This window comes from Panthera tigris, chromosome B2 (assembly GCF_018350195.1).
Source record: "Panthera tigris isolate Pti1 chromosome B2, P.tigris_Pti1_mat1.1, whole genome shotgun sequence".
In the NCBI taxonomy this organism is placed as follows: Eukaryota; Metazoa; Chordata; class Mammalia; order Carnivora; family Felidae; genus Panthera; species Panthera tigris.
In genome coordinates, this window is record NC_056664.1 from 135,500,330 (window position 1) to 135,525,620 (window position 25,291).

General features: G+C 39.9%; 1 protein-coding gene across 1 annotated transcript in view; it reads left to right on the forward strand.

Moving 5' to 3' along the window:
• Positions 1 to 7,200: 7,200 nt before the first annotated feature.
• ESR1 (estrogen receptor 1) overlaps positions 7,201 to 25,291 on the forward strand; it is a 436,996-nt gene continuing 418,905 nt past the window's right edge. Inside the window, exon 1 of the mRNA XM_042987330.1 lies at positions 7,201 to 7,302. The gene's annotated coding sequence lies outside the window, so the exon portion shown is untranslated. The remainder of the gene's footprint in view (positions 7,303 to 25,291) is intronic.

A 25,291-nucleotide genomic window follows, 5' to 3' on the forward strand; every position in this document is an offset into this window, starting at 1 on the left:
CTTCCCTACTTCACAGTGACTCTGGGCTTGGCCATATGACTTGCTTTGGACAATGGGACATCAGCAGGTGTGATGAAAGCAGAGGTTTGACGAGCACTTGTACACTGGGACTTGCCCTTGCGCAACACAGATGTGCAAGAAAGACCAGGTCTGGCTGGTCTTTGAGAGAGATCCTAAGATCACGCAGAGAGAGAGTCATAACCATCCCAGTGTTCTGGTTGAGCCCAACCCTGAGCCAGATTTTCCTCTGAATGCAGCTATATGGGGGATGCCAGTAATGCATGGAAGGACTGCCCAGACAACCCGTACAATCATGAGAAGTAATAAATTAGTATTGTTTTAAGTCACTGATTTTGGGGGGGAGTGGTTTGCTATGTAGCAATGGATGATTGAGACACCCTCTGTGATACACAGAGGATAATATTGTGAAACATAACCACTTACCAAACCTGTGGTAATAAAAACACAGCAGAAATACTATAATCCCAATGGATTTGTATTTCTGTGGAGAAAGAGATGAGTTTTCAAGGAAATTAAAGTAGCACATCTGCATCCTGGGCCCATGTCCTGTTGCCAAGAAGTCGATCAGGAGGCATCAGTTGCCAGGACTTCTGCTCGGTGGGAAAGCCATCGCCGTGGCCGTCAGCCTGTGGAAATACGACAAAAACCCACAGGCGCTCCAACCGCCTTGCCACAATAATTGCAACTCATATTTCCATTTGCCAACAAAACCGGTGCTTACAACAGAAAAATAAGACAATTTATATTTTCAGAAATAAATTGTTTTATTTGGAAAATGTCAGGGTCGGTTGCACCCTAATGGTATTTTTCCAAAACATGTGGTTAGTAAGAAGAGTAGAGGAAGGACTTGGCCATTTCCAGAGAGCCCTGAGAGGTTGACTAAATAATATTGGACGTTATTGTATTTGAAGAGACAAGAGCCTGTTTGCCCTGTGGCTGCCTAATAGATGTGACCTGTGACTTAATCTTGCTACGTGAACCGGCTCAGGTACATGCACTGGACGTTACTCGTCTCAGTGATTCAGATTCCCTTTCTGGAACTGCTTTTATTCACTGCATTTAGCTGAAGTAAATTGAGTGGTTTGGACACTGGAGAGGATTATGAATCCTTAGGGAGAAGATACATTTAATCCGTGACTAGGATAGAATAAACAAAACAAAATCCATTTTGAATAAACAGGATTTTTTTTTTTTAATAGACTTTACGTTTTAGAGAAGTTTTAGGTTCACAGCAAAACTGAGTGAAAAAGGTATAGAGCTTTCTCACATACTCTCTCCTCCCCTCCTCCCCACCTCTAGCCTCCCCCACTATCAAAATCTCACTCCAGAGTGGTACATTTGTCACAGTCAATGAACCTACCTTGACATACCATTATCACCCAAAGTCTGTAGTTTACATTAGGGTTCTCTCTTGCTTTTGTGCATTCTGTGAAGTTTTGACAATGACATAATGACACGTACCTATCATTATAGTAGCATACAGTGTAGTTTCATTCCCCTACAAGTCTTCTGTGTTCTACCTACTCATCCCTCCCTCCCCTCAAACCCTGAAAACCATTGATCTGTTTTTTTTTTTACTGTCTCCGTAGGTTTGCTTCTTCCAGAATGTCCTATAGTTGGAGTCATACAGTATGTAACCTTTTCAGACTGACTTTTTTCACTTAGAAATACACATTTAAGATGGTTCTGTGTCTTTTGATGGCTGGGTAGGCTTATTTCTTTTTAGCACTGAATAATATTGCATTGCCTGGATTACCAAAGTTTATTCATTCATTCACCTACTCATAAAACATCTTGGTTGCTCCAAGTTTTAGCAGTTATGAATAACGGTGCTATAAACATCTGTGTGCAGGTTTTCATGTGGACGTGTTTTCACGGGTAAACACTAAGAATCATGGTTTCTGGCTCATGTGGTGAGAGCATATGTAGTTTTTTAAGAAATTGCCAATCTGTCGTCCAAAGGAGCTGTACCATTTTGTATCCCAACCAGCAGTGAATGAGCTCCTCCTACTCCACGTCCTTGCCAGCATCTTGCCAGCATTTAGTGTTGTTAGTATTCCAGATTTTGGCTACTCTCATAGGTGTATGGTGGTATCTCATTGTTGTTTTGATTTATAATTCCCTAATTTTGCACAAGTTGAAATGTTACGTGGGGCATCTTTTCGTATATTTATTTGCCATCTGTATATCTTTTTTCGGTGAGGTGTCTGTTCAGATCTTTTGCCCATTTTTAATTTTTTTAAATGCTTATTTATTTTTGAGAGAGAGACAAAGCATGAGCTGGGGAGGAGCAGAGACAGGAGACACAGAATCCGAAGCAGGCTTCAGGCTGTGAGCTGTCAGCACAGAGCCCGACGCGGAGCTCGAACTCACAAACCGTGAGGTCATGACCTCAGCCAAAGTCAGACGCTTAACGAACTAAGCCACCCAGGCACCCCTGAGACTACAGAATATCTTAAGTTAGTACACATTCATGCATACATTTGTTCACTCCAGAAAGATTAATTGAAGTTCTGCTCTGTCTCATCACAGATGCAGCAAAGATTCAACTATCAGGAAGATATTATATATCAGGGGCTCACAGTCTGGCAGAGGAGACAGACACACATACCATAATCCAATGAGATAGAAGCAAAGCAATGGAAATATACCCCCAAGTTGTCTCTGCTCAACAGATTTCCCCTGTGTCTCAGCCTTTACTGGATTATTTTTTGATAATTTTCATAACTACGTTTTTGCATCTCACAAAGAAATTTTATATATCCTCACCTTCATGGTCTTGCTGTTCTCGAGTCCAAGCCCCAGGTCGGGCTCTGTGCTGACAGCTCAGAGCCTGGAGCCTGTTTCAGATTCTGTGTCTCCCTCTCTCCCTGCCCCTCCCCTGCTTGCACTCTGTCTCTGTCTCCCTCTCTCAAGAATAAACAAACATAAAAATTTTTTTTAAAAAATTATGTAGTCTCTATGAAATTGGATCTGTCAGAAACAATCTTAAATGTTATTTGATGACCAGCCTGGGGTACTAACACAATTGGAGACCCTACTATATAGTGGTTAAGGGCTTGGACTTTGAAATCAGAGAGATCCAACTCTGAGTTCTGATTCACCACTTTCAAGCTGTTCTTGGGTAAAGTATCTTTCTTTCTTTCCTTTTTTTTAAGTTTATTTATTTATTTTGAGAGAGACAGAGACAGTGTGAGTTGGGGAAGGGCAGAGAGAGAGGGAGACAGAGAATCCCAAGCAGGCTCTGAACTGTCAGCACGGAGCCTGATACAGGGCTCGAACTCATGAAACCATGAGATCATGACCTGAGCCAAAACCAAGAGTCGAATGCTTAACTGACTTAGCCACCGAGGCGCCCCTGGGTAAACTATCTTTCTTATCCTCAGCAGTAAAGTGGGACCAAAAGTAATGCCTGTCTTTTGGGGTGGTTGTGAGGGTTATGTAAGAACACTGGTGGAAAGTGCCTAGTCTATGGTAGGAGCTCAACAGTTGTTGGTCATTATTGTGTTATAAATAAAATAGACTAACTGATGCATTAGCAATAATAAAATTGTGTTTGCATAAGTTGAAGGAGGAATGCCAAGTCTCACTGGCAGGGGCAGGCATACCCCTGGTAGGGACAGGAATTCAAAGGTACAGTTAGAATAGGACAAAATGCTAGGAGGCATGAGTGAACCTTGCCTTGGTACAGGGTATACTGGGTGAGCATATCTTTCTGCTGATATTCTTTCTCTATACTGTAGTTGACTTTAGGCCAAGGACACTGTGCGTTGGGATTCCAGTGGCACAGGCATATTCTGACTAGGCAGGGTGGGAGTGGGTAGAGGGACAAGATTATGAGCCAACTTCACTCCTAGAAGTCACTGCCAGCCTGAAGTGACTCATTAGTCTTGATAGACCCTACAAGGCTCCTACAGAACCTTGAGTTTCCAACTCCTGGGGTTCAGATCAATTCATAACAACCAAGGATCTCTTAGTTTGCTATCAACAGTCATAAAACCCCAATCACTAAGAAAACATTGTTGCTTACATGGTTTTCAATCCTGCTCCACAGTTTACTCTGTGGCCTAATATGGAAGAGAGGGATGAGGGTGACAAGAAGTTAACTATTAGAGTTATTGATGTTTTTACAGAGGAAGCCAAAATATGTGCTCTTGCTGCTATTAGGAATTGATGTCCCGCTCATGTAGTATTAAAAGGTTTCACTGGAGAGATAATAGGGGCAGATGGAGAACTGTGGGCAGATAAATATATGATCTCATCTCCAGTAAATGAGTCTCATGAAAGTAAGGCTGCTTAAATAGAAAAAGAACCAGCATACAGTCTGGGTAGCGTTCTGTGGTTCCCGGTTTATTCTTCACAACATACTTCGTCTAGCTTTGAGTCTCAAGGACAGAAGCATTTGCCACATTCAAAGAATGACAGCCAGCGGTTCTTACAGATCCTGACCTGTCAGGTTTTTCTATCTGATGCTTAGTCTGGGTCACAAGGACTACAAATTACAAACAATAGTGTAATGTATATTTTGATTTATCTAGATAATTATTGACTATGTGTGTTTCTTCTTATCTGTCTTTTACATGTCTATCTATCCACCTATCTACTTATCTTGAATAAGTGCTCTCTTTTATAAAGTTTGTTGGAAGTAGGAGCTCTAGGGATTCTTCTTTGATAACCATGCAGTGTTTTTCTGTTGAATTAGTAGACACAGAACTCTTAGATAATGTGATTTCTTTGCAACCTTGACCTTTGGACGAGTTTCTAGACCCTGCATATGTAATATATGCCATTATACGCAGTGCTTATGAAGCCTCAGGGATTGCCCAGCACTCCATAGAGAGAAAGAAGAATTGCTATCACTTGAATTAAAAAAAACACATATATTTTTCCATGAAAATCTTCTTGTGAAGATTAGAAAAATATCAAGTAAAGTAAAATTTCCATTACCACCCCTAGTTCTATTCCTCTACCTAAATATGATCACTGATACCAATTTGCAAATGTGTGTGTGTGTGTGTGTGTGTGTGTGTGTGTGTGAGTGAGTGAGAGAGAGAGAGAGATTTTAGTGTATCGTAAACATAAATGGTATTACATAGTATGTATTACTCTACATCTTACTTTTATCACTTAATAGGATGTGCTGTAGATCTCTCAATACATATAGATGTATCTCCCTTCTCATGGTATCCTGCAGGGTATCTCATTACATAGACATTTCATAACTTGTATAATCATACCATTGGATATTCCCAGTTTTTCATGATTACCAACAATGTTGCAATGAAACACCTTATGTATGCTTATTGTAAATATTTCAAGTATTTCTCTAGGACAGTTATGGAGATGCAGAATGGCTGGGTTAACATGTGCTCTCACTTCTCAAGTTGCTTTCTTACGTGGCCGAACCAGTTTACTTCCAGAAGAGTATGAGAAAATCCATTTCTCCACAGTCACCAACAATTGACAGGATCTAATTTAGAAAATTTTGCTAATCTGAGTGAGTGAAAAGTAGTGTGTTGGTTGTTTTATTTTGCATTTCCCTGATGCAGGAGTAATGAGGGGTAGGAATTTTTACATGCTATGCTAGTTCTGGTCCTCTGAGAAGCAGAAACCAAGGCTAGATTAGATGTGCAAGAGGTTTATTAGGGAAAATCCTTTGGAGGAGAAAGGAGGAGAGAGCAAACGCGGTAGTCAGACCACAATGCAGGTCTAGGCCCGCAAAAGAGAGAGGTGGAGGAGGAGAGCGAAGGAGAGGGAAGGTGGGTGAGGTAGGCAGTCTCTCAGACTACACTGTGGTTCTAAGAACACCTCACCCAAGCTGATGTGGAGCTCTTGAGCTGAAGTCACCTATCGGAGGAATCTCGTGCCTGTACCTTGCAGGAAATCTGTTCCTAGGAGCCCTGCCTAGTTGCTTAGTCACTGGTTTGAAGCAGTTCAAGGGGATCATGGCCTCGGTATGAACACAGCAATGGATTCGGCCACAGCAGCCAGGATGTCTATCAGTTATGCCCCCCACAGCAGAAGATCTGAGTGGTGCATTTTCATGGCCAGCATATATGTTTATTGACCGTTGGATTCCCTTCCTCTAGGTAAAGTTTTCTAGAAAGAGTCACATGGCAAGTATTTCAGGCTTCTCCCTTTGTAGCAGTAAAGCAGCCATAGCCTTTGTACAAAATGACTGCATATGTCTGTGTACTGATAAAACTTTATTTACAAAAAGCAGGTGACGGGCCAACATATGCTGTAGTTTCCTGACCATTGGTTATATTTACAGTACCCATTACTTGAGAATTTTGTAGAATTTGTCTGTAACACTATTCAGACACGGTGCTTTTCTTAGGAGATAGAATTTGACTAACTTTCTAATTTATTCTATAATTACTGGTATTTTTAAATTTATTTACTCAGGTATCAAAATTGATAATTCTTTTTTTTTGAAGTTTAACCATATTACATTGTTTCACTTTTCTTGCTACCAATTTTTACCTAGTGTGCTCTTACTTTTCAAAATCTCTATATATACTGCATTTTTTATTCCACTTTTTAAAAACTGATGTTTAATTTTGGATAACCTACATGAATTTTTAAAAAAAGCCTCTGTTACAAACAACTATAAATCAAAATTTATGTATAGAACTCAAGGTGTGATCAATTCATTGTCTGGATCTTGATTTTCTGTGGGTAAAGAAAGCAATAAACAATTATGATGACATTTTATAGGTCAAATTTGTTGATATTTTTCTTTTTTTTTTACATGTTTTTATTTGTATTTGAGAGAGGGGGGTACAGTGCATGAGGGGAACAGGCAGAGAGAGAGTGAGACAGAATCTGAAGCAGGCTCCAGGCTCTGAGCTGTCAGCACAGAGCCTGATGTGGGGCTCAAACCCACCAAGCATGATACCATGACCTGAGCCAAAGTTGGATGCTCAAATGACTGAGCCAACCAGATGCCCTGATATTTTCCTTTTTTAAAACTCTCCATAAATAAAATCATTTACTGAGGTAAAGTGTTCTACTGCCATTTGGATTCATATCTGTTGTTGCTTTTTAAATTACCAGGGTTATTTAGAGTGGCTAAGAGCTCTGATTCTGGAGCTAGAGGCTTGCATTCGAGTCCTGGCTCTACCATTTACTAGCATTGTGACGTCGTGCAAATAAACTAAACGCTCTGCCCCAGATTCTTGTTTGTAAAACGGAGAGAATCGTAGTATTTATATTGCCATACTGTGCCAATTAAATGAGTGAATGCATGCAAAGAACTTAAAACGGTGTCCGGAACAGGTAAGTTCTACCCGTTGTAGTTCTGCTTGTAGAGGTTGTCCTCTGTATGGCTTTGTTTCCTTGAGTTGGTCTTGATTAACTTTATGTAATCGTTGATGTGCTTTTTGTAAGATCCCCTTGTGAAATTCAGCAACTGCTGGTTCATCATTACGCCAATACCAGAGATCACCTTGATATCAGTAGTTCTGCCCTCCGAACTTCAGCGGGGGTGTCTCAAAGTGAGGGCTCAAAGTGAGGGCTCATCAGTGGTCCCCGCCATCCCGCCGACTGTCTTTGCTCTCTCCTCTTGGCGGTACACTTTCACAACCTTCGGGATGGTGTGATGTCGGAGAACTTTCCACTGGCTGAGGTGGTTTCCACGAACGTCATTGGAGATGGTAGTGGAAGAGGATGGATGCTGCTTTTGCGGGGTTGGGAGAGGGGTGCGTTGTGTGAGGAGGTGGTTTGGGGAGAGCGTTGCAGTGAGAGTATAGGAAATAAGCAAGTCCTAAGAGAGCACCTCTTCATATTCTGATGCCTATCTTACCGTCTTCTTCAAAGAAAAGAAAGAGAAAAAACCTGTATTACTGATTAGCAATTTAAAAATTAACTGTGTGGTTTTATTTGTTGATTTATTGATTTCTGCATTTCTATTCATTCATTTATTCTACCTTTTTTGGGAAGGTATTTTGTTCTTTAGTTTCTTTTTTTAAATTTTAATGTTTATTTATTTTTGAGAGAGAGAGAGAGAGGAAGAGAGAGAACGACTGGGGGAGGGGCAAAGAGAGAGGGAGTCACAGAATCTGAAGCAGGCTCCAGGCTCTGAGCTGTCAGCACAGAGCCCTTCTTGGAGCCCAAACCCAAGAACCATGAGATGGTGACCTGAGCTGAAGTCTGATGCTTAACCTACTGAGCCACCCAGGTGCCCCAATTGTTCTTTAATTTCTTGAATTGAAGGTTTACCTAATTTATTTTTAGTCTTCTTGGTTTTCTTTCTTTCTCTCCCTCTTCCTTCCCTCTCCATCCCTTCCCTGCTCTCCCTCCCTCCCCCCATTGCTTGCTTGCTTCCTTCCTTCCTTCCTTCCTTCCTTCCTTCCTTCCTTCCTTCTTTTCTTTCTTTTCTTTCTTTCTTTCTTTCTTTCTTTCTTTCTTTCTTTCTTTCTTTCTTTCTTTCTCTCTCTCTCTCTCTCTCTCTCTCTCTCTCTCTTTCTTTCTTTTTCCTTCCTTCCTTCCTTCCTTCCTTCCTTCCTTCCTTCCTTCCTTCCTTCCACTTTTTGGTTTTCTAATGAATACATTTAAGGCACTGACTTTTCCCCTGAATACTGCTTTAGTGGGACACCCTTGGCTTTCCCCTCTTCACAGCTTATTGTTATCCTTTTCAACCTATACCGATGCTCATAACACTATCTATAAAGTATCTAGTTATTTAAAAAACAGCATTATTGAGAAAAATTCATATAATATACAGTTTACCAACTTATCCATTTAAAATGTATTATTCAATGTTTTTAGCATATTCACAGTATGTACAACCAACACCACAATCTAATTTTAGAATATTTTTGTCTCCTCTGAAAGAAACCCCATTCCCTCTCTCCTTTTCACTTCCCCGCCCCCCTAAGCCATCACTAATCTATTTTTTGTCTTTATATATTTGCCTATTCAGGATGATTCATATAAATGGGATATTATAATGTGTGGTCTTTTATAACCGGCTTCTTTCACTTAGAATAACGTTTTTAAGGTTCATCCGTGTTGTAACATGCATAAGTACTTCATTCCTTTTTATGGCCAAATATTATTCAATTGCATGGATAATATGATACATTTTATTTATTTTATTTTATTTTTAATATAATTTATTGTCAAATTGGCTTACATACAACACCCAGTGCTCACCCCAATAAGTGCCCTCCTCAATACCCATAATCCATTTCCCTCTACCCACCCACTCCCCCCGCCCTACCTTCCACCTTCAGTTTGTTCTCTGTATTTGATAGTTTCTTGTGGTTTGCCTCCCTCCCTCTCTGTTTGTAACTATTTTTCCCCCTTCCCTTCCCCCATGGTCTTCTGTTAAGTTTCTCAAGATCCACATATGAGTGAAAACGTAGCTGTCCTTCTCTGACTGACTTATTTCACTCAGCATAATACCTTCCTGTTCCATCCACATTGCTACAAATGGCCAGATTTCATTCTTTCTCATAGCCAAGTAGTATTCCGTTGTATATATAAACCACATCTTCTTTATTCATTCATCAGTTGGACCTATGGACCCTTTCATAATTTGGCTATTGTTGAAAGTGCTGCTATAAACATTGGGGTACATGTGCCCCTTGCATCAGCGCTCCTGTATCCCTTGGGTAAATTCCTAGCAGTGCTATTGCTGGGTCATGGGCTAGTTCTATTTTTAATTTTTTTGAGGAACCTCCATACTGTTTTCCAGAATGACTGCACCAGTTTGCATTCCCACCAACAGTGCAAGAGGGTTCCCGTTTCTCCACATCTTCACCAGCAAGTGTAGTTTCCTGATTTGTTCATTTTAGCCACTCTGACTGGTGTGAGGTGGTATCTCAGGGTGGCTTTGATTTGTATTTCCCCGATGAGGAGTGATGTTGAGCATCTTTTCATGTGTCTGCTGGCCATCTGAATGTCTTCTTTGGAAAAGTGTCTATTCATGTCTTCTGCCCAGTTCTTCACTGGATTATTTGTTTTTCAGGTGTTGAGTTTGGTAAGTTCTTTATAGATTTTGGATACTAACCCTTTATCCAATATGTCATTTGCAAATTCTTCTCACATTCCACTGGTTGCCTTTTAGTTTTGTTGACTGTTTCCTTTGCAGTGCAGAAGCTTTTAATCTTGATGAGGTCCCAATAGTTCATTTTTTCTTTTAGTTCCTTTGCCTTAGTAGATGTGTTGGACAAGAAATTGCTGAAGCTGAGGTCAAAGAGGTTGTTGCTTGCTTTCTCCTCTAGGGTTTTGATGGCTTCCTGTCTCACATTTAGGTCTTTCATCCATTTTGAGTTTATTTTTGTGTATGGTGTAAGAAAGTGGTCTAGTTTCATTCTTCTGCATGTTGCTGTCCAGTTCTCCCAGCACCTTTTGCTAAAGAGACTATCTTTTTTCCATTGGATGCTCTTTCCAACTTTGTCAAAGATTAGTTGGCCATACATTTGTGGGTCCAATTCTGGGTTCTCTGTTCTATTCCATTGGTCTATGTATCTGTTTTTGTGCCAGTACCATACTGTCTTGATGATTACAGCTTTGTAGTAGAGGCTAAAGTCTGGGATTGTGATGCCTCCTGCTTTGGTTTTGCTCTTCAATATCACTTTGTCTATTTGGGGTCTTTTGTGGTTCCATAGACATTTTAGAATTGTTTGTTCTAGCTTTGAGAAGAATGCCGGTGCAATTTTGATTGGGATTGCATTGAATGTGTAGATTGCTTTGGGTAGTATTGACATTTTAACAGTATTTCCTCTTCTTATCCATGAGGATGGAATGTTTTTCCATTTCTTTGTGTCTTCTTCAATTTCCTTCATAAGATTTCTATAATTTTCAGCCTACAGATCTTTTACATTGTTGGTCAGGTTTATTTCTAGGTATTTTTTGGTTCTTGGTGCAATTGTGAATGGGATCAGTTTCTTTAATTCTTTCTGTTGCTTCATTATTGGTGTATAAAAATGCAACTGATTTCTGTACGTTGATTTCATACCCTGCGACTTTGTTGAAATCCGTTCTGGCAGTCTTTTGGTGGAGTCTGTCAGGTTTTCCATGTAGAGTATCATGTCATCCACGAAGAGTGAAAGTTTGACTTCTTTGCCAATTTTGATGTCTTTGATTTCATTTTGTTGCCTGATTGCTGAGGCTAGGACTTCCAACACTATGTTAAACAACAGTGGTGAGAGTGGACATCCCTGTCGTGTTCCTGATCTCAGGGAAAAAGCTCTCAGTTTTTCCCCATTGAGGATGATATTAGCTGTGGGCTTTTCATATATGGCTTTTATGACGTTGAAGTATGTTCCTTCTATCCTGACTTTCTTGAGGGCTTTTATTAAGAAAGGATGCTGTATTTTGTCAAATGCTTTTTCTGCATCGATTGACAGGATCATATGGTTCTTATCTTTTCTTTTATTAATGTGATGTATCACACTGATTGATTTGCAAATATTGAACCAGGCTTGCATCCCAGGAACGAATCCCACTTGATTGTGGTGAATAATTCTTTTCATATGCTGTCGAATTTGATTTGCTAGTATCTTGTTGAGAATTTTTGCATCCATGTTCATCAGGGATATTGGCCTGTAATTCTCCTTTTTTGTAGGGTCTCTGTCTGGTTTGGAAATCAAGGTAATGCTAGCTTCACAGAATGAGTCCAGAAGTTTTCCTTCCCTTTATATTTTTTGGAACAGCTTGAGAAGGATAGAGAAGGATAGGTATTATTTCTGCCTTAAATGTCTGGTAGAATTCCCCAGGGAAGCATCTGGTCCAGGACTCTTATTTGTTGGGAGATTTTTGGTAACTGATTCAATTTCTTCACTAGTTATGGGTCTGTTCAAATTTTCCATTTCTTCCTGTTTGAGTTTTGGTAGTGTATGGGTGTCTGGGAATTTGTCCATTTCTTCCAGGTTGTCCAGTTTGTTGGCGTATAATTTTTCATAGTATTCACTGATAATTGCTTGTATTTCTGAGTGGTTGGTTGTGATAAATCCATTTTAATTCATGATTTTATCTACTGGGGTCCTCTCTTTTTTCTTTTTTTGAGAAGTCTGGCTAGGGGTTTAACAATTTTGTTTATTTTTTCACAAAACCACCTCTTAGTTTCATTGATATGTTCTACTGTTTTTTTGGATTCTATATTGTTTATTTCTGCTCTGATCTTTATTATTTTATTTCAGCTGGGTTTGGGGTTTCTTTGTTGTTCTGCTTCTACTTCCTTTAGGTGTGCTGTTAAATTTTGTATTTGGGATTTTTCTTGTTTCTTGAGATAGGCCTGGATTGCAATGTATTTTCCTCTTAGGACTGCCTTTGCTGCATCCCAAAGGGTTTGGATTGTTGTGTTTTCCTTTTGGTTCCATATATTTTTAAATTTCTTCTTTAATTGCCTAGTTGACCCATTTGTTCCTTAGTAGGATGTTCTTTAACCTCCATGCATTTGAAGGTTTCCCAAACTTTTTCTTGTGGTTGATTTCAAGTTTCATAGCATTGTGATCTGAAAGTGTGCATGGTATGATCTCAATTCTTTTATGTTTACTGAGGGCTGTTTTGTGACCCAGTATGTGATCTATTTTGGAGAGTGTTCCCTGTGCATTTGAGAAGAATGTGCATTCTGCTGTTTTAAGATGAAAAGTTCTAAATATATCTGTCAAGTCCATCTGGTCCAGTGTATGATTCAAGGCCATTGTTTCTTACTGATTTTCTGTCTATATGATCTGTCCATTGTTGTAAGTGGAATATCAAAGTCCCCTGCAGTTACCATATTCTCACCAATTAGATTGCTTATGTTTGTGATTAATTGTTTTATATATTTGGGTGCTTCCAAATTTGGTATATATATGTGTGTGTGTGTGTATATATATATATATATGTATATATATATACACACACACACACAAATATATATTTTTTAATATTTTAAATTTCACATTAAATTTTTTAAACTTATATTTTTTAATATTTTTAGATTTATACCCAAATTAGTTAGCATATAGTGCAACAATGATTTCAGGAGTAGATTCCTTAGTGCCCCTTACCCATTCAGCCCGTCTCCCCTCCCACAACCCCTCCAGTAACCTTCAGTTTGTTCTCCATATTTATGAGTCTCTTCTGTTTTGTTCCCCTCCCTGTTTTTATATTATTTTTGTTTCCCTTCCCTTATGTTCATCTGTTTTGTCTCTTGAAGTCCTCGTATGAGTGAAGTCATATGATTTTTGTCTACCTCTGACTGAATAATTTCACTTAGGGTAATACCTCCAGTTTCATCCACATAGTTGCAAATGGCAAGATTTCATTCTTTTTGATTGCTGAGTAATATTCCATTGTATATATATACCACCTCTTCTTTTTCCATTCATCCATCGATGGACATTTGGGCTTTTTCCATACTTTGGCTATTGTTGATAGTGCTGCTATAAACATCGGGGTGCATGTGTCCCTTTGAAACAGCACACCAGTATCCCGTGGACAAATGCCTAGTAGTGCAATTGCTGGGTCGTAGGGTAGTTCTATTTTTAGTTTTTTGAGGAACCTCCATCCTGTTTTCCAGAGTGGCTGCACCAGCTTGCATTCTCACCAACAATGCAAAAGAGATCCTCTTTCTCTGCATCCTCACCAACATCTGTTGTTGCCTGAGTTGTTAATGTTAGCCATTCTGACAGGTGTGAGGTGGTATTCTCATTGTGGTTTTGATTTGTATTTCCCTGATGATGAGTGATGTGGAGCATTTTTTTGTGTGTCGGTTGGCCATCTGGATGTCTTCTTTGGAGAAGTGACTATTCATGTCTTTTGCCCATTTCTTCACTGGATTATTTGTTTTTAGGGTGTTGAGTTTGATAAGTTCTTTGTAGATTTTGGTTACTAACCCTTTATCTGATATGTTGTTTGGAAATATCTTCTCCCATTCTGTTGGTTGCCTTTTAGTTTTGCTGATTGTTTCCTTCGCTGTGCAGAAGCTTTTTATTTTGATGGGGTCCCAATAGTTCATTTTTGCTTTTGTTTCCCTTGCCTCTGGAGATGTGTTGAGTAAGAAGTTGCTGCACCCAAGATCAAAGAGGTTTTTGCCTGCTTTCTCCTCAAGGATTTTGATGGCTTCCTGTCTTACATGAAGGTGTTTCATCCATTTTGTGTATCTTTTTGTGTCTGGTGTAAGAAAGTGGTCCAGGTTCATTCTTCTGCATGCCACTGTCCAGTTTTCCCAGCACCACTTGCTGAAGAGACTGTCTTTATTCCATTGGATATTCTCTCCTGCTTTGTCAAAGATTAGTTGGCCATATGTTTGTGGGTCCATTTCTGGGTTCTGTATTCTGTTCCATTGATCTGAGTGTCTGTTCTTGTGCCAGTACCATACTGTCTTGATGGTTACAGCTTTGTGGTATAGCTTGAGGTCTGGGATTGTGATGCCTCTTTTTTTTTTTTTTTTTTTTTTAAGATAGTTTTGGCTATTCGGGGTCTTTTCTGGTTCCATATGAATTTTAGGATTATTTGTTCTAGCTCTGTGAAGAATGCTGGTGCTATTTTGATAGGGATCGCATTGAATATGTAGATTGCTTTGGGTAGTATCGACACTTTAACGATATTTGTTCTTCCTCTCCAGGAGCATGGAATCTTTTTCCATTTTTTGGTGTCTTCTTCAGTTTCTTTCATAAGCTTTCTATAGTTTTCAGTGTATAGATTTTTCACCTCTTTGGTTAGATTTATTTCTAGGTATTTTATGTTTTTTTGTGCCACTGTAAATGGGATCGACTCCTTGATTTCTCTTTCTGTCGCTTCATTGTTGGTGTATAGGAATGCAAGCGATTTCTGTGCATTGATTTTATATCCTGCAACTTTGCTGAATTCATGAATCAATTCTAGCAGTATTTTGGTGGAATCTTTTGGGTTTTCCATATAGAGTATCATGTCCTCTGCAAAGAGTGAAAGTTGACCTCCTCCTGGCTGATTTGGATGCCTTTTATTTCTTTGTGTTGTCTGATTGCAGAGGCTAGACTTTCAGTACTATGTTGAATAACAGTGGTGAGAGTGGACATCCCTGTCTTGTTCCTGATCTTAGGGGGAAAGCTCTCAGTTTTTCCCCATTGAGGATGATATTAGCATTGGGTCATTCATATATGGCTTTTATGATCTCGAGGTATGCTCCTTCTATCCCTACTTTCTTGAGGGTTTGTATCAAGAAAGGATGCTGTATTTTGCCAAGTGCTTTCTCTGCATCTATTGAGAGGATCATATGGTTCTTGTCCTTTCTTTTATTGATGTGATGAATTACGTTAATTGTTTTGTGGATAGTGAACCAGCCCCGCATCCCAGGTGTAAATCCCACTTGGTCATAGTGAGTAATTTTTTTAATGTATTGTTGGAGCCGGTTGGCTAATATCTGGTTGAGGATTTTTGCATCCATGTTCATCAGGGAAATTGGCCTATAGTTCTCCTTTTTAGTGGGGTCTCTGTCTGGTTTTGGAATCAAGGTGATGCTGGCTTCATAGAAAGAGTTTGGAAGTTTTCCTTCCATTTCCACTTTTTGGAACAGCTTCAAGAGAATAGGTGTTAACTCTTCCTTACATGTTTGGTAGAATTCCCCTGGAAAGCCATGTGGCCCTGGACTCTTGTTTTTTGGCAGATTTTTGATTACTAATTCGATTTCCTTCCTGGTTATGGGTCTGTTCAAATTTTCTGTTTCTTTCTGTTTCAGTTTTGGTAGTGTATATGTTTCTAGGAATTTGTACATTTCTTCCAGATTGCCCATTTTATTGGCATATAATTGCTCATAATATTCTCTTATTATTATTTTTATTTCTGCTGTGTTGGTTGTGAACTCTCCTCCTTCATTATTGATTTTATTTATTTGGGTCCTTTCCTTTTTCTTTTTGATCAAACTGGCTAGTGGTTTATCAATTTTGTTAATTCTTTCAAAGAACCAGCTTCTGGTTTCCTTAATCTGTTCTACTGTTGTTTTTTTTTGTTTGTTTGTTTGTTTGTATGTTTGGTTTTTTTTTTTTGTTTTGTTTTCGATAGCATTAATTTCTGCTCTAATATTTATTATTTCCTGTCTTCTGCTGGTTTTGGGTTTTATTCACTGTTCTTTTTCCAGCTCCTTAAGGTGTAAGGTTATGTGGTGTGTCTGAGATCTTTCTTCCTTCTTTAGGAAGGGCTGGATTGCTATAACCTTTCCTCTTATGACCACCTTTACTGAGTCCCAGAGGTTTTGGGTTGTGGTGTTATCATTTTCATTGACTTCCATATACTTTTTAATTTCCTCTTTAACTGCTTGGTTAGCCCATTAATTCTTTAGTAGGATATTCTTCAGTCTCCAAGTATTTGTTACCTTTCCAATATTTTTCTTGTGGTTGATTTCGAGTTTCATATTGTTGTGGTCTGAAAATATGCATGGTAGGATCTCAATCTTTTTGTACTTACTTAGGGCTTATTTGTATCCCAGTATATGGTCTATTCTGGAGAACATTCCATGTGCACTGGGGAAGAAAGTATATTCTGCTGCTTGAGGATGAAGTGTTCTGAATATATCTGTTAAGTCCATCTGGTCCAGTGTGTCATTCAAAGCCATTGTTTCCTTGTTGATTTTTTGATTAGATGATCTGTCCATTGCTGTGAGTGGGGTGTTGAAGTCCCCTACTATTATGGTATTACTATTGATGAGTTTCTTTATATTTGTGATTAATTGATTTATATATTTGGTTTTCCCACGTTTGATGCATAAATGTTTACAATTGTTAGGGCTTCTTGGTGGATAGACCCCTTGATTATGATGTAATGCCCTTCTGCATCTCTTGATACAGTCTTTATTTTAACATCTAGATTATCTGATATAAGTATGGCTACTCTGGCTTTCTTTTGTTGACCATTAGCATGATAGATGGTTCTCTATCCCCTTATTTTCAATCTGAAGGTGTCTTTAGGTCTAAAATGTGTCTCTTGTAAACAGCATATAGATGGATCTTGTTTTCTTATCCATTTTGTTACCCTATGTCTTTTGATTGGAGCATTGAGTCCATTGAGGTTTAGAGTGAGTACTGAAAGAAATGAATTTATTGCCATTAGGGTGCTTGTAGAGTTGGAGTTTCTGGAGATGTTCTCTGGGCCTTTTTAATCTTTGTTGCTTTTGGTATTTATTTATTTATTTATTTCTCTCTTTACATATATTTATTTTCATCTTTTCTCCCCTCAGAGAGTCCCCCTTAAAATTCCTTGCTGGGCTGGTTTAGTGGTCACAAACTCCTTTAATTTTCATTTGTCTGGGAAGCTTTTTTATCTCTCCTTCTATTTTAAATGACAGCCTTGCTGGATAAAGAATTCTTGGCTGCATATTTTTCTGATTCAGTACATTGAATATATCCTGCCACTCCTTTCTTGTCTGCCAAGTTTCTGTGGACAGGTCTGCTGCAAACCTGATCTGTCTTCCCTTATAGGTTAGGGACTTTTTTTCCCTTGCTGCTTTCATGATTCTCTCCTTGCCTGAGTATTTTGTGAATTTGACTATGATATGTCTTGTTGATGGTCGTTTTTTGTTCAATCTAATGGAGGTCCTCTGTGCTTCCTGAATTTTGATGTCTGTGTCTTTCCCCAGGTTAGGAAATTTTTCCATTCTGATTTACTTACATAACCCTTCTACCCCCATTTCTCTCTCTTCCTCTTCTGGGACCCCTATGATTCTGATGTTGTTCCTTTTTAATGGTCACTGATTTCTCTAATTCTTAAATCTTGCTCTTTTGCCTTAATCTCCCTCTCTTTTTCTGCTTCATTATTCTCTATAAGTTTGTCCTGTATATCACTGATTCTCTGTTCTGCCTCATCCATCCTTGCTGCCACTGCATCCATCCGTGATTGCAGATCAGTTACAGCATTTTTAATTTCATTCTATTTTTTACTTCTTTTATCTCTGCAGAAAGGGATTCTAATCTATTTTTGACTCCAGCTAGTATTCTTATTATCGTGATTCTAAATTCTGGTTCAGACATCTTCCTTGTATCTTGTGTTGGTTAAATCCCTGGCTGTCATTTCTTCATGCTCTTTCTTTTGGGGTGAATACCTTCGTTCTGTCATTTTGAAAAGAGAAAAGGAATTAATGAGGTAGAAAAATTAAAATTAAAAAAATATTAAAATTAAAAAATTAACCACACACACACAAAAATCGAAGAAATGATGCTAGATCCTACGTGTGTTTTGGTCTGGGTGTTGAAAGTGGTTTGACAGATTAGAGAAAAAAAAAGGGGGGGGAAGGGAAATCGTGAGAATTTGAGATAATGAATACACTGATGTAGACTAAAATGAGATGATTGGAGTAAAATATAATTTGAAAAAATTTACACATAATTAACGAATATAGTGGAAAAAATGAAATAAAGGTATTTTTAATAAAAATTAAAAATAAAAATGAATTTTTTCTCTTTCTGTATTCAAGAAAAAGAAAAGTAGTGTAAAAGAGGAAAAAAAAGAAAGACAATTGAATAGATGGACCTACTAACGGATTGAAATAGGACTGAAATTACTTCATTTTCCCCTAGAAGTCAGACTATGTAGTGCTTTATAGTCCATAAACTAAGTAGGTGGTGAGACTTGTGTTTTGAAGAGCGAGGTTGGCCCAGTTGGTCAGGGCTCAGTGTAACGGCTCCGTTCTCCACTAGATGGCGCTGCTAGCCTAGTGGGGTGGATTGTTGCGGTGCTCGTAGGTGCGTATGCGCATGCACGGGAGCGGTGAAAATGGCGCCAACCAGCTACCCAGTCTCTAGTATTGGAACTCCGTTCTCCCCGATCAGCAATCGTGCACCTGTTCTCTGTCTTCAGCTTTCCTCCACTCCCCATTTCTTCACTGTCCGTGACCAAGCCCCAGGTGCTGCCTCTATCCCGAGTTTTGTCTCAGATGCAGCTGTTTTCCCCGGCCCCTTACTTCCGAAGGACTGCGGCTTTGACCCCTTCCACCCCTCTGCAGGAGGGAGTCAGCAAGCAATAGCCAAATGCCGGCTGTACCCAGGAGCGCCTGCTGGACCCTGCTACTGCCGGTGCCCCGAGACTGTGGCCAGGTGCCAGCCCACCCCAGAAAAAGTTCGCGAGATAGTGTAGCAGCAGCGTTTCAGGGATTATGGAAAATCACAACATGCATCTGGCACCAGGCTTCACCCTTAACGACCTTGTTCCAGCACCAGCCAATGTGGCCATTTTCTGGGGTCTGCTGGGACCAGGTGGCTTCAACAGTCTCCACCAAATGTGCTTCCAGCAGTGGAGCCGCTTTTCCCTGTGTGGCCCGAGAACCTCCCGGACACCACTCTTTTCCTGGGGATTCGCCCTTCCCACCAGAGCACCGCCAGGTATCGAGCTGCAGAGTTGCAGACTTTGTGCTTCCCTTGTTTACAGTCTTAATGGAATTTAAACCCTCTCCTTTCTCCTTTCTCCCTTTTTAGTTTAGTCCCTGCGGCTGTTTCCAATTTTCCACTTTCTCTCCAGCTGCTTTTGGGGAGGGGTGCTTTTCCCGCATTCTCCCCTCCCCCCGCCCCCACCAGTCTCTGTCCTCTCTCTGCCTGCAAAAGTGGTTCCTTGCCCACCTCTGGCTTCTCTGTCCCCAAGTTCACCTCTCCACGCCATGTACCTGCTGAATTCTGTGGTTCAGGTTGTGCAGATTGTTGTGTTAATCTCCAATCAGTTTTCTAGGTGTGTAGGTTGGTTTAGTGTTGGTCTGGCTGTATTTCATGGATGTGAGACACAAAAAACTTCCATGCTGTTCCTGGTGCATAGACATTTATAATTGTTAGCTCTTTTTGATGGATAGACCCCATAATTATGATATAGTGCCCTTCTTTGTTACAGCCTTTAGTTTAAAATCTAGTTTGATATAAGTATGGCTACTCCAGCTTTCTTTTGACTTCCAGTAGCATGATATATGGTTCTCCATCTCCTCACTTTCAATCTGAAGGTGTCCTCGGGTCTAAAATGGGTCTCTAGTAGACAAAAAATAGATGGATCTTGTTTTTTTTTTTTTTTAATCCATTCTGATACTCTATGTCTTTTGATTGGAGCATTTAGTCCATTTACATTCAGTGTTATTATTGAAAGATACGGGTTTAGAGTCAGTGTGTTATCTATAGGTTTCATGCTTGTAGTGATGTCTCTGGTCCTTTGTGGTCCTTGCAACATTTCACTCACAGAATCCCCCTTAGGATCTCTTGTAGGGCTGGTTTACTGGTTAATTCCTTCAGTTTTTGTTTGTTTGGGAAAACCTTTATCTCTTCTTCTATTCTGAATGATAAGCTTGCTGGATAAAGGATTCTTGGCTGCATATATTTCCTGTTCATCACATTGAAAATTTCCTGTCACTACTTTCTGGCCTGCCAAATTTCAGTAAATAGGTTTCTTACTACCCTTATGTATCTACCCTTGTAGGTTAAGTCCCATTTATCCCTAGCTGCTTTCAGAATTCTCTCTTTATCTTTGTATTTAGCCAGTTTCACTGTGATATGTCGTGCAGAAGATCGATTCAAGTTATGTCTGAAGGGAGTTCTCTGTGCCTGTTGGATTTCAATCCCTGTTTCCTTCCCCAGATCAGGGAAGTTCTCAGCTATGATTTGTTCAAGTACACCTTTGGCCCCTTTCTCTCTCTCTTCTGTTTCTCGAACTCCTATGATATGGATATCATTCCATTTCATTGAATCACTTAGTTCTCCAATTTTTCCCTCATGATCCAGAATTTTATCTTTTTCTCAGCTTCCTCTTTTTCCATAATTTTATCTTCTATTTCACCTATTCTCCCTTCTGCCTCTTCAATCCTTGCTGTCACCACCTCTAGTTTATTTTGCACCTCATTTACAGCATTTTTCAATTCATCATGACTATTTTTCGGTTCCTTGATCTCTGCAGCAGTAGATTCTCTGCTGTCTTCTACGCTTTTTTTCAAGCCCAGCAATTAATCTTATGACTATTATTCTAAATTCTTATTCAGTTATATTGTTTATATCTGTTTTTGAACAATTCTTTCGCTGTCATTTCTTCCTGGAATTTCTTTTGAGGAAAATTCTTCCGTGTTGTCATTTTGGCTAGTTTTCTGTCCCTTATGTGTTTTAAAAGCTTGTTGTGTGTCCTGCTCCTGTGAGCACTGCTATATTAAAGAGGGGTCACACACTGTCCAGGGTCTGGCCCTTCAGAGGGTGTCTTTTGGAGAGTGTTACTTGCTCTCTGTTGTTGTGACTCTGGTTACTTTATCTCCCTACTTGTGGTGATGTTTTGGACCCTTCACCAGTTGTGCTTTGATTTGTTCATTGAAGTAGCCCTGGAAAAGAAAACAAACAGACAAACAAATAGAAAATAAAAACATGCAAACACATAAACCAAAAAACCCATGAACAAAAACCAAGAAACACCAGCTACAAGTAAAAAAAACAGGGTGGAGGCGGTGCTCATGGTAGAGGCCTTATCCCATACAAAGAGAGAAATGACAGGGGGCAGGGGAAAAAGAAAAAATAGAAATTGGCCAGGCAGAAAAACTACATGGCTTAATCCAGAGAGAGAGAAAGGAAAATAAGGAAGGAGGTGTAGAACATGTATCAAGAGAATGGATTGCATATGTCGGCTTAAACAAACCAACAACCAGAGTAACCAGACTAGAGGAGAGATAAGAAGAAGAAAAGGAAGGAGGAATATATCTATATAATAAGAATGTTCCGAGAGTTAAACCAGGCAATGCAACAGTGCTGGTCTGGAGGAAGGGCTGTCTCGTTCATCAGTGTCAATCCGACTCCAGTAGATAACGCAGCTACCAGGCCTGGAGGGGTGTGGCTTGGTGTAGACAGGCCCCGCCTCCACTGTGGGCCGGCTGTCAACTCTCTGAAGCCGCCTCTCTGAAGTCGCCCCACCTATGGCCCGTCAGGTTGTCCTGTGGGTCCCTGGAAGCAACTCTGCCTCTTTTCCTCCTGGACTCTTGGGGTTCAAAGTCCTTTGGCCTCAACACGGCTTTGTTTGAGACACCAAGGAACTTCGGATCCTGCTACTTCTCTGCCATGTTGACCCTTCCCTCCAACCCCTCCCTCCTGAGGAACCGTGGCTTTGACCAGCTCGGATCCTCTGGGAGAGGGTTTTACTGAGCAATGGCTGGGTGCCGGCCTGCTGCCCGGAACGTTTGCGCGACCGCGCTGCTGCTCGTGCCCAGAGACTGTGGCTGGGTGCCAGCCCACCCCAGAAAAAGTTCGTGTGATCTTTTAGCAGCAGCGTTTCAGGGTTTATGGAAATTCACAACACACATCTATCACCAGGCCTCCCCCTTAACTTTCTTGTTCCAACACCAGCAAATGTGGTTGTTCTCCGGGATCCACTGGGACCTTTGCCTGTGGGGTGGCTGCACAGCCTCTACCAAATGTCCTGCCAGCAGGGGAACTGCCACTCCCCATGTGGCTGTGGACTCCTCGGACCTCGCTTTCCTCTCCACTCCTGGGGATTCGCCCTTCCCACCGGAGCACTGCCAGGTATTGAGCTGCGGAGTTTTAGACTCTCCCTCTGTTTATAGAGTCTTAATGGAATTTAAACAGCTCTCCTTCCTCCTTTCTCCCTATTTTGTTCAGTCCCTGTGGCTGTTTCCACTTTTCCACTTTCTCTCCAGTCACCCCACACTCCCCCCAAGTCTCCGTCCTCTCTCCACAAGCGAAAAACAGTTCCCTGCCCTCCTCGGTTTCTCTCTCCCCCAGTTTACCTCTCCGTGCTGGGTACCCGCTGAGTTTTGTGGTTCAGGTTGTGCAGATTGTTGTGTTAATCCTCTGTTCAGTTTTCTAGGTGTGCAAGTTGGTTCAGTGTTGGTCTGGCTGCATTTCAGGGATGAGAGAGGCAAAAAAACCCTTCCATGCTGTTCCACCATCTTGGTCCCTCCTCAGTATGATACATTTTAAATCTGTTTGTTGGTGAACATATGGATTACTTTAACTCTTTGCTTATTGTGAATAATGCTGCTCTAGCATTTTACACAAGTTTTTTTGTAGATATTTGTTGTCATTTCTCCTGTTTATATACCTAGGAATGGAATTGCTGGGTCATATGATAACTCTATGTGTATCTTTTTGAGAAACTGCCAAACGGTCGTCCAATGCCACTGCACTGTCCTACATTCCCACCAGCAATGCATGAGGGGATTTCTCCGTATCGTCTCCAATATCTGCGGTTGTCTATCTTGTTGATTATAGTTACCTTCGTGAGTGTGAAGTAATACCTCATTGTGGTTTTGATTTGAATTTCTCTACAGACTTGTGATATTGGCCATATTTCAGGTGCTCATTGGCCATGTGTATAGCTTCCTTAGAGATACTGTTCAGATCTTTAGCCATTTAGAAAATTGGGTTATATGTCTTTTTATTATTGAGTTGTAGCTCTTTAGATACAAATCTGTTATCAGATGTATGGTTTGAAAATATTTTCTATCATTCTTTGTGTTTTCATTTTCTTCGTAGCATCCTTTGAATTCAAAGGTTTTAATTTTGGTGAAGTCCAAATGATCATTATTTTTAATTTTATTGTTTGCTTTTGATGTCATATCTAAGAAAATATACTCAAAGGCATGAAGATTTACACCTCTGACTTATTTTTAGAGTTTTATGATTTTAGGTTTTACATTTCGATATTTTATCTGTTTTGGGTTAATTTTTTTGTATATTGGGTAAGGTAGTTGTCCAATTTCATTCTTTTGTATGTTACTATCTAGTGGTGCCCCATTGAAAAGACTCTTTTTTTTCCTCACTGAATTATTTTGGTACCTTTATCAAAATCAGCTGACCATAAATGCGTGTGTTTATTTCTGGACTTTCAGTTCTATTCCATTGGTCTATATCTCTCATTATACTCATCATCATTGCTTTTTGCTCTCACATCTCTGTCTTGGGTTAATTTTTTTTCTTTAAAACATCTCCAGTAATGCTTTATATTTTTATTAAAATTTTTTCTTAATGTTTGTTTATTTTTTGAAAGGGAGATGGGGAGGGGGGACGGGCAGAGAGAGAGGGAGACACAGAATCCGAAGCAGGTTCCAGGCTCTGAGCCGTCAGCACAGAGCCCAATGGGGGACTCAAATCCATGAACCTCGAGATCATGACCTGAGCTGAAGTCAGACGCTTAACCAACTGAGCTACCCAGGTGCCCTTCCAGTAATGCTTTAAGTGATAGTTTGTGGCTCATGAATTTTTGTGACCCCACGAGTGTGATAATGTGTTTATTTGCTCTTACACCTTGGTTGGGTTTAGAAATATTTGTATTCTGACCTTTGAAATGTCTACTTCACTGTCATCTTTCATTCACAGTTACTAAAGAAAAGTCCGATGTCCATATGATTCTGTTTCTTAGTTGATGATCTGTTTTTATTTTTTCTCTCTTTTTGAAAGACATCAGGATTTTCTCTGTGCATTTGGTGTACTGAAATTTTTACAGTAATGTGCAGTGAGATTCATTTTTTATTCACTTTTAGTCTGAGGGGTTTTTTTGTTTGTTTGTTTGTTCTGGAATATTTCTTTTTACAACTGCATTGAGTGTTTTCTCTCTTCTATTCTCTCTCTTCTCTCTTTCAGGCACTCTCATTTTCAAATATTTGAATTTTTCGATCTGGCCTAAAAATGAAATTAAAAAAATTAACCAATAGCCATGCTAGAAATAGAAGGGACAACCTTGGTAGGCCAAGAGCTATGAGAAAGCCCAGACATACCAAACAGATGTTCTGAGATGAACATATAGGAGGAAAATACTGCCCAAGACATGTATAGGGGAAGAGTGCTAGCAAGGCAGAAGTGGCTCTAGATGTGTCCCTAATCAGAGGGGTGACTGAGAAGACACAGGAGAGGGTACTAGGTTGAGAAACAGCTCCAAGAAGAGGCAGGAAGCAGTCAAGTAGCAAATGACAAAATTGTTATCCTCCAGAAGAAACTGTGAATGTGGAGGCTTGGCTCAGACTGGCATGAAGTCCCCTGGCAGTCAGCCATCACCTAAGAGTAACAGGGAGCTTCATGCACCAAACTAGTAATGGCTTTACCTATGGCAGTATATTCCACTCTCTGATGTCTCCAAGAAGAGGTTTTGACAAAAAGATAAATCATTTCACAGACAAACTAGTGACAAAGCTCAAAGTAGGAAACCAACACTAAACATTTAGGGGAGAAATCACCAACAAAGAAAAAGGCTTCTAACTCTATCAACAGAGTGAATAGAACAAATAGAACCAGACTTTACAATAAGTTCTATCACATATCTTTAAGCACTTCAGGGAGACGTGAATGATACCATGTCCATAAGAGAGAAAAAATAAAGACTTTAGAAAATACAAATGTGATGTTGG